Source organism: Mesocricetus auratus, unplaced genomic scaffold (assembly GCF_017639785.1).
Source record: "Mesocricetus auratus isolate SY011 unplaced genomic scaffold, BCM_Maur_2.0 Super-Scaffold_100028, whole genome shotgun sequence".
Classification (NCBI taxonomy): domain Eukaryota; kingdom Metazoa; phylum Chordata; class Mammalia; order Rodentia; family Cricetidae; genus Mesocricetus; species Mesocricetus auratus.
Window position 1 is genome coordinate 21259420 of NW_024429209.1, and position 14885 is coordinate 21274304.

The following is a 14885-nucleotide window of genomic DNA, read 5'->3' on the forward strand; positions in this document are numbered from 1 at the left end:
TTATCAGGGTGAATTGTGACTCTAGGGGCATATGAACATATTAAAATCTTGCCAGGGAAATCAAGCCCCAGAATTAACAGATGTTTCAGACCAGGAAAAGAGTGTAAGTAAGTCTCTTCCCTGGACCCCACAAAGAGAACACATCACGTTGTGATGACAAAGACCCCACTCACCTGTCACCTCACCATGCTCCTGTGCATCCACCCGGGCCTCTCTGACAACCCATCTGCCCATTTCTTTACCTGAAGCCAGCCCCACCCTTTACCTCTGCAGCAGGACTTGACAGCTGCCTCAGTTTCCCCAGCATCTGACCTATGGCTAGGTTTGTTATCAACACAGACTCTGCCTATATTTCTATCAACCTCCCTTCTCTTCCGCTCTTCTGTGACCTTTAACCTTCTACAGTCATTCTGTAACCTGATGGATGGATGGATGGATGGACGGACGGACGGACGGACGGACGGACGGACGGGTAGATAGATGATAGAGAGATGATAAGAGCGATGATAGAGAAGACAGACAGACAGACAGATAGATTCACAGTGTGATATGAGACCAGAGAGTTAATATTAGTCACTAAGAATGAAAAGGAATCTATTTTCCTTGATTGACCACCAAAGTCACAGAGATTGTCTGCAAATTGCTGCCATTTAAGTCACCGCCACTTGTTAGTAAGTTCTGAGAACACAGGAAGACACAACCATGCCCGTCCCTTGTCTGTCATAACACACTCGTCACAGACAGACACCACTCTCTGCTTGCTTCACCCGCCGCCAACGCTTGGGTTGTGTCCACGTTTTTGGCTGTTAGGATTGTGCGGCCTTGAGTGCAGATACATCAACATCTGTTCCGGCCTCTGCGTTCTCACGCTTCTGGGTGTGTATCCAGATGTGGAATTGCTGGGGGCTGCAGTTCCCCCATGAGCCACGCACACAGTAATTCTCCAGATTACTCAAGCGATGTCTCATTGTGGGACCTTGATGGTTTTCAATGCTTACACCGTCTTAGACATGGAAGCTAAGGATGGCGTGCTATGCCAGTGCGTTCTGCCATTCAACGTCAGTGAGCAAAGGCTTTGACTTCAAAACAAGTGGATATATAATTTAACAGTTAGAGCTATCAACTGCATTTCAAGTCAATGAAAGAAAAACTGCTTAATTCAGACTACACCAGGCTCCCTCCCCTTGTGTGACACAGTGGTTTCTTAGAGCCAATGATTAAGTTTTCAAAAATGTATAAGCTTCTCTTAGACACAGCAATTTTTAAAAAATGAAAACCATTAAAGGGCAACCGAGTGTGTTGGCGCACACCTTTAATCCCAGCGCCCAGGAGGCAGGCGGATCTCTGTGAGTTGCTGCCAGTCTGATCTACATTCCGGGCCAGCCAGGGTTACATAGCAAGATTCCCCTCTCCTCAAAAAGAGAACATCGCATCAACGGAATAGTTAAGTATTGTGAATAAGGGTCCCCCAGACAGCTCCACCTTAAAGTAAACCATGGACATTGATGAACTTGACTAGGACTGCAGTGATGCTTGGGGGGTTGGAATGTTGCAGGTTCTGAATCTAATCACGACTTATTTGGGGGGCTATCTCTAGCTATCCCACCTCTGTGTCTGACCTAACACCCTTGTGACTGAGAGACGAAACATTTGAAATGTCTTAACAGACTCCGAGCTTCCACTAACCAAAAGACAGATTTCACCAGCGAGCATCTGAGGCTGAGTTCCCCCAACTTTGCTGTAACTACCTATTTGATGTTTCCACTAGCGTAACTTTTTCTAAAGTGTCTTGATTGACGACTTTCTTTGTTCTGCTACTGCAAAACTTCTCGAAACCATTACCGTGCATGGACATGGAATTTGGGCAACCTGGATCTGTGTTCCTGGGCCATCGTCCCTCATCTATGGCTAGAGAATCAGCCACTTCTATCCCATTTGAAGCTCCAGCTAGGTTTCTAACGGCACTGGGATAGTTTAGGATGCTGTAATGTGTTAGCTTTCCCCCCAGCATAATCTGATCATCCTGTCGCCGAGTTGACTAGAGATAACCTTGGCCAATAGCAGCGTCATAGCAGAACCACACAGTGGCAACACGTCTGTGGTCCACGGTGATGGCCATCAGACTATTAATACTCCATTGTGGATGGAATTGGGAGGAGGGTTCTGGGACCCTCATCTGGGATTCTGGCCATTGCTAATTACTGCCCTGCCCGCCCCCCCCCCAGCTGCAAGTGACCCTGGAGGTGATGGTGAACAGGAAGTAGGAGGCTACCTGAAGTTGAAACTGATGCAGCTCCCGAGAGCTTGTCACCCATGATGGGGGGGGGACCTTGATGCGACTGTTTGGGGAGTTGCCCTTGCTTGGTAAGTAACCCTTTACCTACTCTCCCATGAATAAACCAAATACACGGATTGTTCACCAAGCAGGATCCGGTGAGCTCCAGGGAGGCAGCGCTTGTGCGTAGCTGCCTATGCTGGCGCTGGCTTGTGGGTAACACAGCTTGGCAAGTGAGTAACGCCAGTGAACATTAATTAGTTCCCCAAGCTGGACCTGGGTGAGGTCCTTTTTTTGTCCTGTCCTCAGTGCCCTATCTTAGGTAGGTAGACATTCGTCTATATCTTCCCAGGGAAAGTTAATGCAGTGGCAAAACCAACCAATGCCAAGGATTGCTTAAGAGCACCCCTCTCCCCGGCCCCCAGCTTTCAGCTCTATAATTGCGTCATTATTATCTGTTCACTTGCTTGTCTGTGGGCTCCCTGGAATCCTGGGAGAGCAGTCAGCCCTCACTCTCTCTTCTGGAATAGTGTGAAGTTAGCCACAGTGGGAATATTTACACTATGGAAATCAGTCCTCAATCTATTGTTTTGTTGATTGTCTAGACTAATGAAAGTGTTAATCATGCAGATTAACTTTAAATACACATCTATAGCTGCTGTCGGGTGAATAATGAGGGGAAAATATTCTTCCAGGATTCAGAAACTATTATCCAATTCGGCAAGGGAGTTCCTCCCGCTTTCTGGCAAGGGAGCCAAGTTTTGACATGTCTTTGTTATTTTACTTTCATCTTGCCGGCTGGCATAAACGAAAATATCAACCCACATTTAGCTATAATTGTTTGTCAATGAGGGGGCCCCGGTTCTTTGCTGAACTGGATATCAATCAAACATTCCTTCAGAGGTGGATAATGTGAATCTGTTGCTGGTGATAATGTTTTCAAAGCTGATAATGGATTTTGTAAGAAATGGTAAATGATACTGAAGTTAAGGTGTAGGGAACTATGAGGGGGGGACTGTAAACCCATCACTCACAGGGCGTTTGCTACTTCTGTGTAGATCATTTTCTGCAGAGAGGAGAACAAACATCCGCCCTCCCCCACATTCGGCACTGGGAACGAGACCAAAGAAAGGATCCCACCCACAATCCAGCGTGTTGTGAGACACTGAGCTTATAGGGGTTACTCCCCAGGGCTGCATGTAGCATTACTAGCCCACCCAGCACGGATGACCACCTTCCAAGATGCAGCCCTGTAGCCAAGGCTCACCCTGCCGGCAGCTCCACAGGTCTCCTCTCTCCCCCAGTTCTTCAGGACTTCTATAACCTTAGGGAGGGGACTGGTGCCAACATTCTGAGCTTTGCAAGCCATGTATGGCCTCCTTCTGTCTCCCGGTAGGGAGTGTGTCAATCCAGAGGACTCAGGGACAGGGCACCTGTCCTCCAGTAATGGATGACAAAGGTGTTTCTTGACACCATCAGAGCATCCCCAACAACCTTCTCCACGGCTCTCTGGTAGGAAGCAAGCATGACCTTGAAATTTGGAAAAGTCTCCCGCCGTAGTCTGTTTCTCAAACGCAGGCCCCTTGGACCTTAAGGGAGTTTCTCTTCCAGGATAGACGGAGGGCATCCATCGATGCAAATCTGGAAAACAGTGATCGAGATTCTAAAGTTAAGACCCCCTGACGCTACCAGCAGCCCTTCCCGTGCCCCAACCCTCTGCACAGCCCCCACCCTGCTAGGACCAGTTGACAAGCTGGGGGAGGGGGTGATCTACCACACCTGAATATGGCCTCCAACACCCCATCCTAGCTGTAGGAGGGATGATTCATCTCAGCCCTGTGCAGTGACCCTCCTGAAATTAATTAACCTTTCTGGGCCATGATGACCTCCATCAAATGAGAGGCAATAAACCTTGCTCTTTGTTTGGTGTGGGAGGGGGCATGTTGGAGGTTCCTCGGGAGACACGTTCAGGGCCCTCCATAGGTTGAATCAAATAACCACTGTTGGGTGTCTGTCCACACCCTGTACATTTCAAGATGGCTTCCGGGGTTCCTGACAAGTCCTCGGAGGCTGCCTGAGCTGGACAATGAAAAATGAAGAAACAACAATAACAACAACCACAAAAAAACCCAATGGTCCTGCAGGGCTGGTGTCTATGCCTGGAGAAGAGGCTTGTGCTGGGCTCTGGGTATGTACCTTCAGGGCACTGTTTTCCTACATTGCAATGATTCTGTGTTCTAGGTGACAGAGGCCACTGGACCCAGGTAACCTTCCCATTAGGTACTAACATGTGAAGAAAACACATGTATACTTTATCAGATGTAACCTCAAGAGCTCCGTGCTCATGGAAACATGGCTGTCACCCGTGAGCAGAGTTCCCTAAGTGAAATCATAGAGACAGACAGTTCTGATGGGAGCCCCTGGGGAGGGGGTAAGTGTGTCATGATCAGCACAGAATTCAGTCGCCAAATGATAAAGTTCTAGAACAGGTTTTATTTTAAGGATTGATGTATTTTAAGGATTGATGTATTTATTTTTTGTATACGTGAATGTTTTGCATATGTACATAAGTAAACCACAATAGTACTTGGTAACCCTAGAGGCCATGAAAAGGTATCAGACGGCCTGGAACTGGAGTTACGGATGGCTGTGTAGATGTTAGGACCTAAGCCCAGGTTGCCTCTCTTTGAGAGCAGAAAGCACTCTTAACCACTGAGCCATCTCTAGATCTCACACCAACCATTTTCTAGAACTTTTTCCTTAAAAAAAATCATTTTTCAAGAACAGAAGATGTTGCAGGAGACTTGGGTCCAGTTCCAAGCGCCCACACATCTGTAATGATAAACCAGCCTGCCTCCACCTTGGGCTTGGAAGTCATCTTATAGTAAAGACAAACCAGGTTCATTCCTGTTTATGATTAAATCTGTTTCTCAAGGATTGGGCTATGCCCCACCTGTAACCTTAACTACAGATGGTTCTGTACTGGCCTGCTCCAGGAATGGCAGTTATGGCTTTGTTTCAAAAAGTTAATATGGCCACTGACCACCTTGTTATGACCACTGACCACCTTGTTATGACCACTGACCACCTTGTTATGACCACTGACCACCTTGTGACAAGCATCTTGTAACTATGTCTTTGTTCAGGAGGTTGTCATGACCACCTTGTGATGCCTCTGCCTGACTTCTGTAACCCCGCCTATTTGCCTGCCAAGCCCCCCCCCCCGAAACCCCCTACTCTTGAACTATTAAAACCTTTATCTTTCCCATGTCCAGTGCAGATCTTGAACCCCACATTTAGGGAGACACGACAAGCCATGTACGTGTATTAAAAGACTTGCCTCAATTAATTACTCACTTCAGTTAAGTTGGCCATGATTTGGGTCAGTGGTCTCTCTCCCTGAATCTTCAGATCAATAGTAACCCTAGTTGCAGGAGATACCATATCCTCTTCTGACCTTTGAGGACACCAGGCATGGACATGGTGCACAGAAATACATGCCGGGAAAATACTCACCCATATAAAATAAGATAAATATATCCGAAAGAAAGAAAGGAGAAGTGTGCACAATTCTACTGGAGTGGTTAAGATGGCAATGTGGTACAATTTACTAGAATTTAAAAATACAAAAGGAAATGTAAAAATGCATAATTTCAGGGCTGGGGAGGGAAGGTCTGAGGAGCCTTCTTGCAAGCCAGGCCCTGATTCCACCTACACACAATGCCTGAGGGGGAGGGGAGGAGGGAAAGGGAGCCTGACATTTCCCTGGCCGGCAGACCGACAGGGGAAAGGCTGTAGGCACATCAGTGTACAGTATGCTTAAACATCTGAGATGATCGGCTTTCTGGTCCCCTGCCCCCGACACCCACATCAAGACAAAGGCTTAGTGGGGCTGTTTTTCCGGCACAAAGGGAACTGTTCTGGTGCCTTTCAAATCTCCCACCAGAAGCTCCCGGTCGAGAGCCAATCAGCTTCCCTGTCTTTGTCTGGCTCATCCAATCCTCTGCGACAGCTCGAAGCAGCTCTTTTCCGGGGAGAAAGAGAATGCAGGGAATGCCCCCAAACGATTAACCGACTGGACGCCACCTCTCGGTCTACCCTTCCCACGGGAGGACTCTTGTGGTCTCCGTGTGAGCGCGTGTGCACTCCGGTTTCATTAACTTCTGTCGGAGATCTTGCTTTCGCTCTGAATCCACAGAGGAAAAGAGCCCGTCCCGCTATCCCTAGATGCCATCATCCCCAAGGCATGAAAGAAGCAAGAACTTGTAATCTCTGTGTGTGGATGACCCATGCACTTTTAAGACAAAGTTAGGTCCCCTGAGATGAGCAGCAGCTGGGAGCAGAGAGCCTTAGAGCCGCTTTGGGGACGCCCTGGGTGGACTGGTGTCCCCTTGGAAGTGACCCCACACCTGGGAGTGTGACCTTACCTGGAAGCAAAACCTTGAGGATGTAAGGGAGATGACATCAGAACGGATCGTAGTGGACCCCAAATTCAACATGTGGGTGTCTCTGGGATTAGAAGGGACACAGGCACATACAGGAACTCAGGGTGACCAAGCGCGGGGGCTGTGAGCCGGAGATTGCAGGGATTGCTGGCTAGTGCAGGGCGAGGGAAGGAGCAGCGGGTTCTGCCCAGTTCAGGAGCCCTGAAGGCATCCTGATCTGAGGCACTGTCCTCCATAAGCGGGAGGGAATAGACTCCTGAACTGTGGACCCCTAGGAAGCTCCCAGAGCCTCGGGTGAGAGGTGGTTCAGCCATCAGTGTCTTGACAATCACCCCCCCCACACCCCATCCCCCTACAATTTCAACACAAAAGTCCCCCCAAAAGGAACAAGGTGCCCACCTGGCATTCTCTGGGCAACTGTCCCAGTCTGCCCGGGTTAAGGGACGTTCCGAGGCACCTGACTGTTCTCTGGCCTCTGCAGGCACTTGCACGGTGCACTTATCTATGCATAAGCAAAACACTCACGTAAAAATAAATAAATCATCTTTAAAAGGGCTTCCTGCAGCCAGCGATGAGAATCAGTCCTCCTAGTTGGAAGTGTGCAGACCAGAGGCCCTCATACACTTCTCTTCAGACATCACCAATCAATGGCAGATGCCCAGGGTGCCACTCATGGTCTTCCTGCATGCCCAGCAACTCTGGGTGGCATGGGTACCCACTCCTCAGCAGCATCTTGCTTGCCCCACGGGACTCATACAGGTCTTTGAGCTCTAACGAGGCCAGACCAAGGCAAACAAACTGATCTCTAAGTCCTAGTGGGTGGGGTCAGCAGGCTCATCCATCCTGGAGACCTGGAGAGCCTCCAGAGAGCACATAAACTGGGGGTCAGAGGGACACACTTTACCTGCCTCACTCATGTACTGGGCACCTCCAAGCATCTACTAGCCTGGGATTTGTTTTCTCCAAAGAGGACAAGAGTAGACCCGTCTGTGCAAGACAAGTACCCTGAAGTCCGTTCCTATGAACAATCCAGCTGTAACTAATTAAAACAACCCTTGCTCGACCATTTCGGCTACTGAAAACACACCAGCCCCACACATGCCCATTTAAATCAACGTTCACATACAATTCAAGGAAAATAAAGGAAAGAATGGGTGGAAACATGGGCGCACAGCTCTATGTGCGTAAACACCACACCTCTCGGTAACTTGGAATACTGCTACTGCTCCAGGTGAGCCCCTGGTCCCCTTAGGGACCTTGGGTGGACCATGTGGAGAGCAGGAAGCCACCAATCTGAGTCCTAATTCAGAAAAGCAGGCAGGCTGCCTACTAGGAGGCTCCACAGTGCTGTCCCGTGGAAGGGCCTGCAAGCATGTGCCCTGTGAGGTGGCTTCTGGAAAGGAAAACTATGTCACCTCTTTAAGAGATGATAATCCCTCCCCCCCTTTTGGGTATCCCGGAGGTCGGGTCTCGACAAGGAATTGAGAACAGAGAGCCCTGATACAGTTGCCTTTTCCGTCACCTTTTCATATGGAAATTTTAATTCCCTGGAAACAGCAAAGCTCATGTTTACTTTTCTAGTGTTACCAGGGAAACCACAGGTGGCATCCAAAGTTTAAATAGCCTGAGGTTTTCTTAGCACCCAGGGGGCTTCAGAACCACTCAGCAGGCGGGGTGGGGGGGCGTGGGGATGGAGGGTGTGGGAGTGGGGTAGCATGGGGTGGGCCCAGGAATGAGTGCAAACTAGAACTTCCTCAGGCCGTTTTGATGAACAACTCAAAGCCTGCCCAAATCACTTGCTTTAATTTGTGCTGAAGATTAAGTCTTAATTTGACATATGAAGTTTGACCTTTATAGAAATGAACAGAAATAGGATGTATCCACGTAGGGTACCTTCCACAGACGACTGTGAAATCCCCCTAAGTGTGCCTCGGGTTCTCCTTCAGAGGTTGGCAAGCCGCTTTGTCGCCCTTGTCGTTTGTCTTTTAAAGGTCAGAGATCAGGTGCTTTGAAGGCACCCTGCCCCCACCAACGTGGCCTTCTAGAAGCCTTTCCAAGCATGCTGGATGAAACCAGGTTGTCAGGCTGTGACAGAGCTAGGACCACCGTCATTGTCATCAGGCCAGCTGTGATGGCTTGCAAGGGGCCATCACCATGGTTGACTGTTGTGTCATGGAGTTCACACATAGGAGGGGATGGGGACGGCCATTAGAGATTCTCACCTGAGATTCCAGCAGCCTCTTGGAAACTTCTGTGTGTGATTTTTGTCCCTATTGCAGGAAGTCTCAGAGTCCCAGAAGAAAACTAAATGAAAGGAGGCTCCATCAACTCGGCCATGAGCAAGCCGTCCTCCATCAATGGATGGAGATGATCCGGCGAGGCTGCTCTGAGTTCGCCCACACTCCTATCAGTCACCCCACTGTAAGTAAGCTCTGTTAGAATAAAGCTCCAGGGGACACCTGGATGGGTGGAGGACCAAGGCGGTTTCCAGGACAGACGAAGGTGACCGAGGCGGAGGGACAAACACGCCAGGCAGACCGAGCTTAAGTGAGAAGCTTTATTAGAAAGGGGATGGAGGAGGAAGGACAGAGAAAAGAGACACAGAGACAGAGAGAGAGGACAGAAGAGAAGAGAGAGACTGGAACAGTCCTGTCTGCCCCAGGGGGGAAAGCGGGAAAGAGAGACCAGGAAGAGAACTGGAAAAGAGCATAAAGAAAGGAGAGCGGAGAGAGAGAGAGAGAAGAGCCGGAAAGAGAGTGGTAGAGCGGGCGGTGGTGTCTGTCTTTTAAAGGGGTCCTTTGCACCTGTGTGCAGACCAGTAGTCAAGGAACTCTGGGCTGACCAGGTTACTGCCTGAGTGCATTCTGCCAGGCGACAGCCGCATGCCCGAGTCCTTACAAGGGCAGTACACTCATTGGTTCCCCAAGTTGAACTTCAGCGGCTTCCTGTTTTGTTTTGTTGTTGGGATTTTTATGAGGAAGGACTAGACATTGTTTACATCTCCCAGGGAGGGGATTCGCCAAATACAGGCCATAGTTCCCGTCCCTCCTTTGATGTGATTTTATTATTCATGCTGTATTTCCACTGTATGGGTGTACAGACTTGTCTCTGTTGCTGTTGAAGGGCATGGGGATGGTTTGTACCTGTGACCATCTGGCCAGGGCTACTGTGAGGAGTAGTGAGCGGGTCCTGTGTGCTTGGGGTGAATTCCTGCTGGGTGGCAGGGTTCCCGGGGTCCTCGACTTGAGCCAACTTCTAGAGTGCCTGTAGCCAGTCACATAGCAGGATGGGAAGTTTGCGGTTGCCCCGTAATCTTCCTCATGCATGGCTTCCTAAGGTTTCAGCTGGGTCATTTCTGGTGGATGCGTGAACTCATTCTGTTCTATTAACGCCCTGTCTCCCTGTGAAAGGTTCAGGCATTACGCTGGCCTGCCCCTGTCACCGGGCAGAATGCACTCAGGCAGGACTCTGGTCAGCCCAGGGTTCCATGAGAGCTGGTCTGCACGCAGGTGTAAAGGACAGACCCCGCCCACTTCCGCTCTCTCACTCTCCACTCCCTCCCTCCCTCCCTCCCTCCCTCCCTCCCTCCCTCCCTCCCTCCCTCCCTCCCTCCCTCCCTCCCTCTCTCTCTCTCTCTCTCTCTCTCTCTCTCTCTCTCTCTCTCTCCCTTCGTCCCCATCTCTTCTCCCCCTCTCGCTCTCCCGTCCTATAATAAACTATGGTTAATGCACTCTCCGGTCCGGGTTCCATCTCGCCCCTTCTAGTTTTAATCTTTAACAAAAGAACAACACCATGAATAACATTAAGGTCAGCTATGCTTGTACCTGTTTGCTGACTACTAAATGTATTCTATTTGAAAACTGTTTATGTGTTCATGAATACTTTGTCTGCAGGTGTATTTGTGCACTGCAGTGGTGTCTTGTACCCAAGGAGACCAGAAGAGGGCATTAGACCCCCCTAGGATGAGAAAAGTGCAGAAGGTTATGAGCCAGCCGCATGTGGGTGCTGGGAATTGAACCCAGATCCCCTGAAAAAGCAACCAGCAAATGCTCTTAACCCAGGAGCACCTTTGCAGCCCCAGAAACTCCTATGGTGAACCAAACCACATGCCCGTGTGAGTGGTGGCAGCCTCCCTCTCCCTCTCCGGTCACACAGGGCCCAGTGGCTCACAATGGAGGTGACCAGAAAGATGGGATGAGGGAGAGTCAGGCAGCCCAAGGGCAATGAACACAGGTGGCCTTGGAGGACACTGAGACTCAGACAGCCCCTCTGACGTGGTCCCTTGAGGGCAGGTGGGCCGCAGCGTGGACTCGTGTGTGTGTGTGTGTGTGTGTGTGTGTGTGTGTGTGTGTGTGTGTGTTCCAAGGCAAACACGGTCAATCCTTGGCTCGCCTGAATGCCACAGGCTTGTGTGCTATCAAGACTGCCACATCTTCTAGCCTGAAACTGTGAAAAGCAGGGAAAAAAATCAGTATTTGATACTTAGAATGATACCGCCATTATGAGAGAGAAAGGAGAGAAGGCCATGAGATCTCCATTAATTTCAAAGCTTCTGGGGAGAGCTGCAAGGGGCCCTGAGCTCTTTCCTCCCATCATTGCCGAGGCCAGCAGGGGTTCTAACTGGCTCTATTTATTCTCGCAGGGGGGGTCCTTGATGGGAAAACTGGTGAAGCTGCGCCACGGTATTACTAGGACCGTCTGGGAACATAACCTCCTCCACAGTCCACAGCGTCCTGCTCAAGCGTAAAAGAGCAGCTACACACGGCCAGGCTCTTCCGCACGTGTTTTGACATTAGCGATGGTGTCCTTCTTTTTTTTTTTTTTTTTTTTTTTTTGGTTTTTCGAGACAGGGTTTCCCTGTGGCTTTGGAGGCTGTCCTGGAACTCGCTTGGTAGACCAGGCTGGTCTCGAACTCACAGCGATCCGCCTGCCTCTGCCTCCTGAGTGCTGGGATGTCCTTCTTCACCGTTCCCCTGCTCTTCTCTTCTTCTTTCTTCCTCCTCCTCTTCCTCACCCCTTACACCTTCATCTTCTTACAGCTCTATGCCCCTCCTCCATCTCCATCTTTCTCCTCTCCTCCCTCCTCTAACTTATTTCTTTCCCTCCTGTTCTCAGCTCATCTGGATGCTGCCCTCACTGGCCCCCTTGCTCCTCTGTCTACCCTCTGGTTTCCACGTTTCCAGGAATCCATGCTTTTCCTGAACCGATGGAGACTGCTGCACTGTCTACTGGTTCCTTGGTGGCCACTGGTCGGCCTCGGGTGGGTGGATCTGCAGACATACTGACAGTCAGTCCTATACCCTATATCTTATACTCAAGGGGTAGGGGAGGTGTAGGGAAAAGGGACCAGTCAAAGAAACACACCCTGAGCAGAGCCAAAGAAACACACTTTGGCCCTGCAACCAGAACCAAAGAAATGTACCCTGACCCTAAAACCAGTGCCAAAGGAACACACTTTGTCCCTGGAATCAGAGTCAGTGAAAGAAATGTACCCTGGCCCTAAAATTGGAGCCAAAAGGCTAAAAAGGACCAGAGAAAGAAACACACTTTGGCCCTGAAACCAGAGCCAAATCTGACCCTAATCCTGTGTAAAAAAGTAACCAATCCCGGAGCAGAGCTCTAGCCAATCTGAGCTCAGCACTGAAATCGGACCAATCCCTACCCTGGAAAAACTTCCCCAACCCCAGGAACCCCTATATAAACCCTGTGTATGTTCAGCTTGGCTGGTCCAGCTGTCTTCCAATAAACACCTTTGGATGAGCTTCGGGTGAAGATCTTCTTTTGCGGCTGCGACAGAGCAAAGGCGACCCTGGGCAGAGCAGAGCAGAGCGAGCAGAGGCGACCCTGGGCAGAGCAGAGCAGAGCAGAGCGAGCAGCGCTGTAACACTTGCCCGGGAAACCTTCCTTGGCAGAGCGGAGTTGTTACACTCTGCTCCCGCCCGGCTCCCTGCTCTCCGCTCTCGGCTCTCCAGGAGCAGAGCTGAACTGTAGCAACTTCGCCCGAGAAACCTCCTGCGGAGCAAAACTGCTACACTAGGCGAACATCCCCAGCTGGAAGACCCTGTCCTGCCGGAGCGGAGCTGACACACCGGAGAAGCCTTTCTCTGAGGCAAGGCTGTAAGCTGCCAAGCTTACTGCAACCCGTGGTGGTCCTTGGCTCCCGAGCTCCAGGATACCTTTCTACCTGAGCTGTGTAACACTCAGTATCCTTGGCTCCCGAGCTCCAGGATACCTTTCCACCTGAGCTGTGTAACACTGGGTATTCTGTGACTCCCGAGTGCCAGAATACCTGACCCACTCACTCCTGTTCCATCCTGTCCTGACCCATCCCGACGAAACGCTTACAGGAGGGGAGGCTTAGTCCTGGGATCGCTGTGAGATTTCTACATGTTTTGATGGCTTGGCCCGTTAGGTATTGGGAAAAGGCGCTACCGAGACCCTGCTGTGGCTTCAGTGTGGAATGTCCCTCACAAGCTTGTGTGTTTGGATGTGTAGTCTCCACTTGATGGCGATGTTTTGGGGAGATTGTGGAATCTTTAGGAGGTTGGGGCTAGCTAGAGGAAGTGAGTCACTGGGAATGGGCCTTGAGATTGATAGCCTGGTTCCCTTCCTCTGGTAGATGTTTCCTCCCGGGTGTTTGGTCACAACGATGGGAAAAGCCACCAATTCAGACCCAAACACCATGCTAGATGACCAATTCTTCCCTTCTCCTATCAAAGGACAAAGCAAGTGTCTTTCTGGGGTTGCCCTGGTGCACCACAGGTGACTTGGAGACCTGGGGACAAATGGCCTCTTTTTGGCAGATGCTGGCACATACTTGGGTGTCCTTTAATCTAGGCTCTGGCTTTCTGGGCTTGGAAAACTGCTTTGGGGATATTTTGATTGCACTCTGACACTCCTGAGGCTGCCAATAAAGTTTACTTTGAAGCAAAGGGTGGAGCTAGCTACTAACTGACCAAAATCAGCCATAGAGGTTTTAGAGGACTCAGAACATAAACACAGGAAGTAGCAGGGAGGGGCTGAGAGAAAGGCTCCGCCCCTTTTGGATTGGGGAAGGAGAGAGGAGGTCACCAGTTGCTTCCCCAACGTTTCTGTGATCAATAGTTTCTTACCTTGACATCTGTTGAACTAGGACACCCCTGCCTTCCCTGGTGTGATCTCATCTTAACTGATTACATTGGCCCTGGGTCCTACTCCCAGATGAGGTTACATTTTGAGGTGCAAGGGTCTGCAGAACCTCAGCAGGTGAATCTGGAGGAATGCAATTCAAGGAGTCATGAAAGAGTCCCTCCCACTTCCAGTTCTTAACAAAAACATGACTATGAAGACAGAAGAAAAAAAACAGGGGTGGAGAAATGTCAATTTCTGCTTGCTGCCCATACTTTCACCCACCAATGCTCTTCATTTTCCCTGCCTTCCTGTAGTCAGTGGGCTAGCCCCGACTGCTACAGTCAGTGGGCTAGCCCCGACTGCCCCAGTGCCTCCGGCTGCAATGTCCAATGTCTTCAGATCGGGGCTCTGGTTAATACATCAGCTAGGACACTGAAGCAAGCCTACATTGGGGCTCTGCGATCAGAGACGCTAAGAAGTACCGTGGGGTTTATCGTTTCTTGTCGGTGGGGATGGGGAGTGGGATGGGGGTGGGGGGTAACACTCATGAGAGGGAGCCAAGTCCCCTCAATGAAGGGGGTGCTTCGCAGCAATTCCCTCATAACTGGGACACTCCTTCCTGGAGGGAGGCTCGTGGGACCCCCAGAAGTAAGCAAACCTTCACGTTAGGAAGGCTGGGCTGCACAGGGACTCATGAGGCTCACCCCAAGACTATAGAAGCAGGAAATAATTTCTGGGGGAGAGAGCTTTGCTGGTGCTATCTGGAGGAGACCCGGACATTGGATATAGCTTTTGAGTTGTCAACTATGCTGCGGTGGGCTAGGTTCCTCTGAGTTATCCAAGATCTTGTAAGTCACTCCAGGAAACCCATTCATTTGCCAAGATGCACCTTGGTGTTTCTTTACTTTGGCTTTTCATTGAATTCCTCTCTGGGCCGAGCAGACATCTGTTCATTTCTCCCCAGGAGAAGTCTCACATGAAAGGTGTTAAGGAAATCTGCTTATCTGATTATTCATAGGGCTTGGGGATGGAGAAGCAGTGGGCTTGGGGTTGGC

At 50.2% G+C, this 14885-nt stretch overlaps 1 long non-coding RNA gene across 1 annotated transcript; it reads right to left on the bottom strand.

Moving 5' to 3' along the window:
• Window positions 1–640: 640 nt before the first annotated feature.
• LOC121134607 lies at window positions 641–8791 on the bottom strand. Its single transcript, XR_005871706.1, has 3 exons — window positions 8614–8791; window positions 3543–3916; window positions 641–1079 (listed from the first exon to the last, which is right to left on the bottom strand). It is a non-coding gene; the product is annotated as an uncharacterized LOC121134607 (long non-coding RNA).
• Between the last annotated feature and the right edge of the window lie 6094 nt (window positions 8792–14885).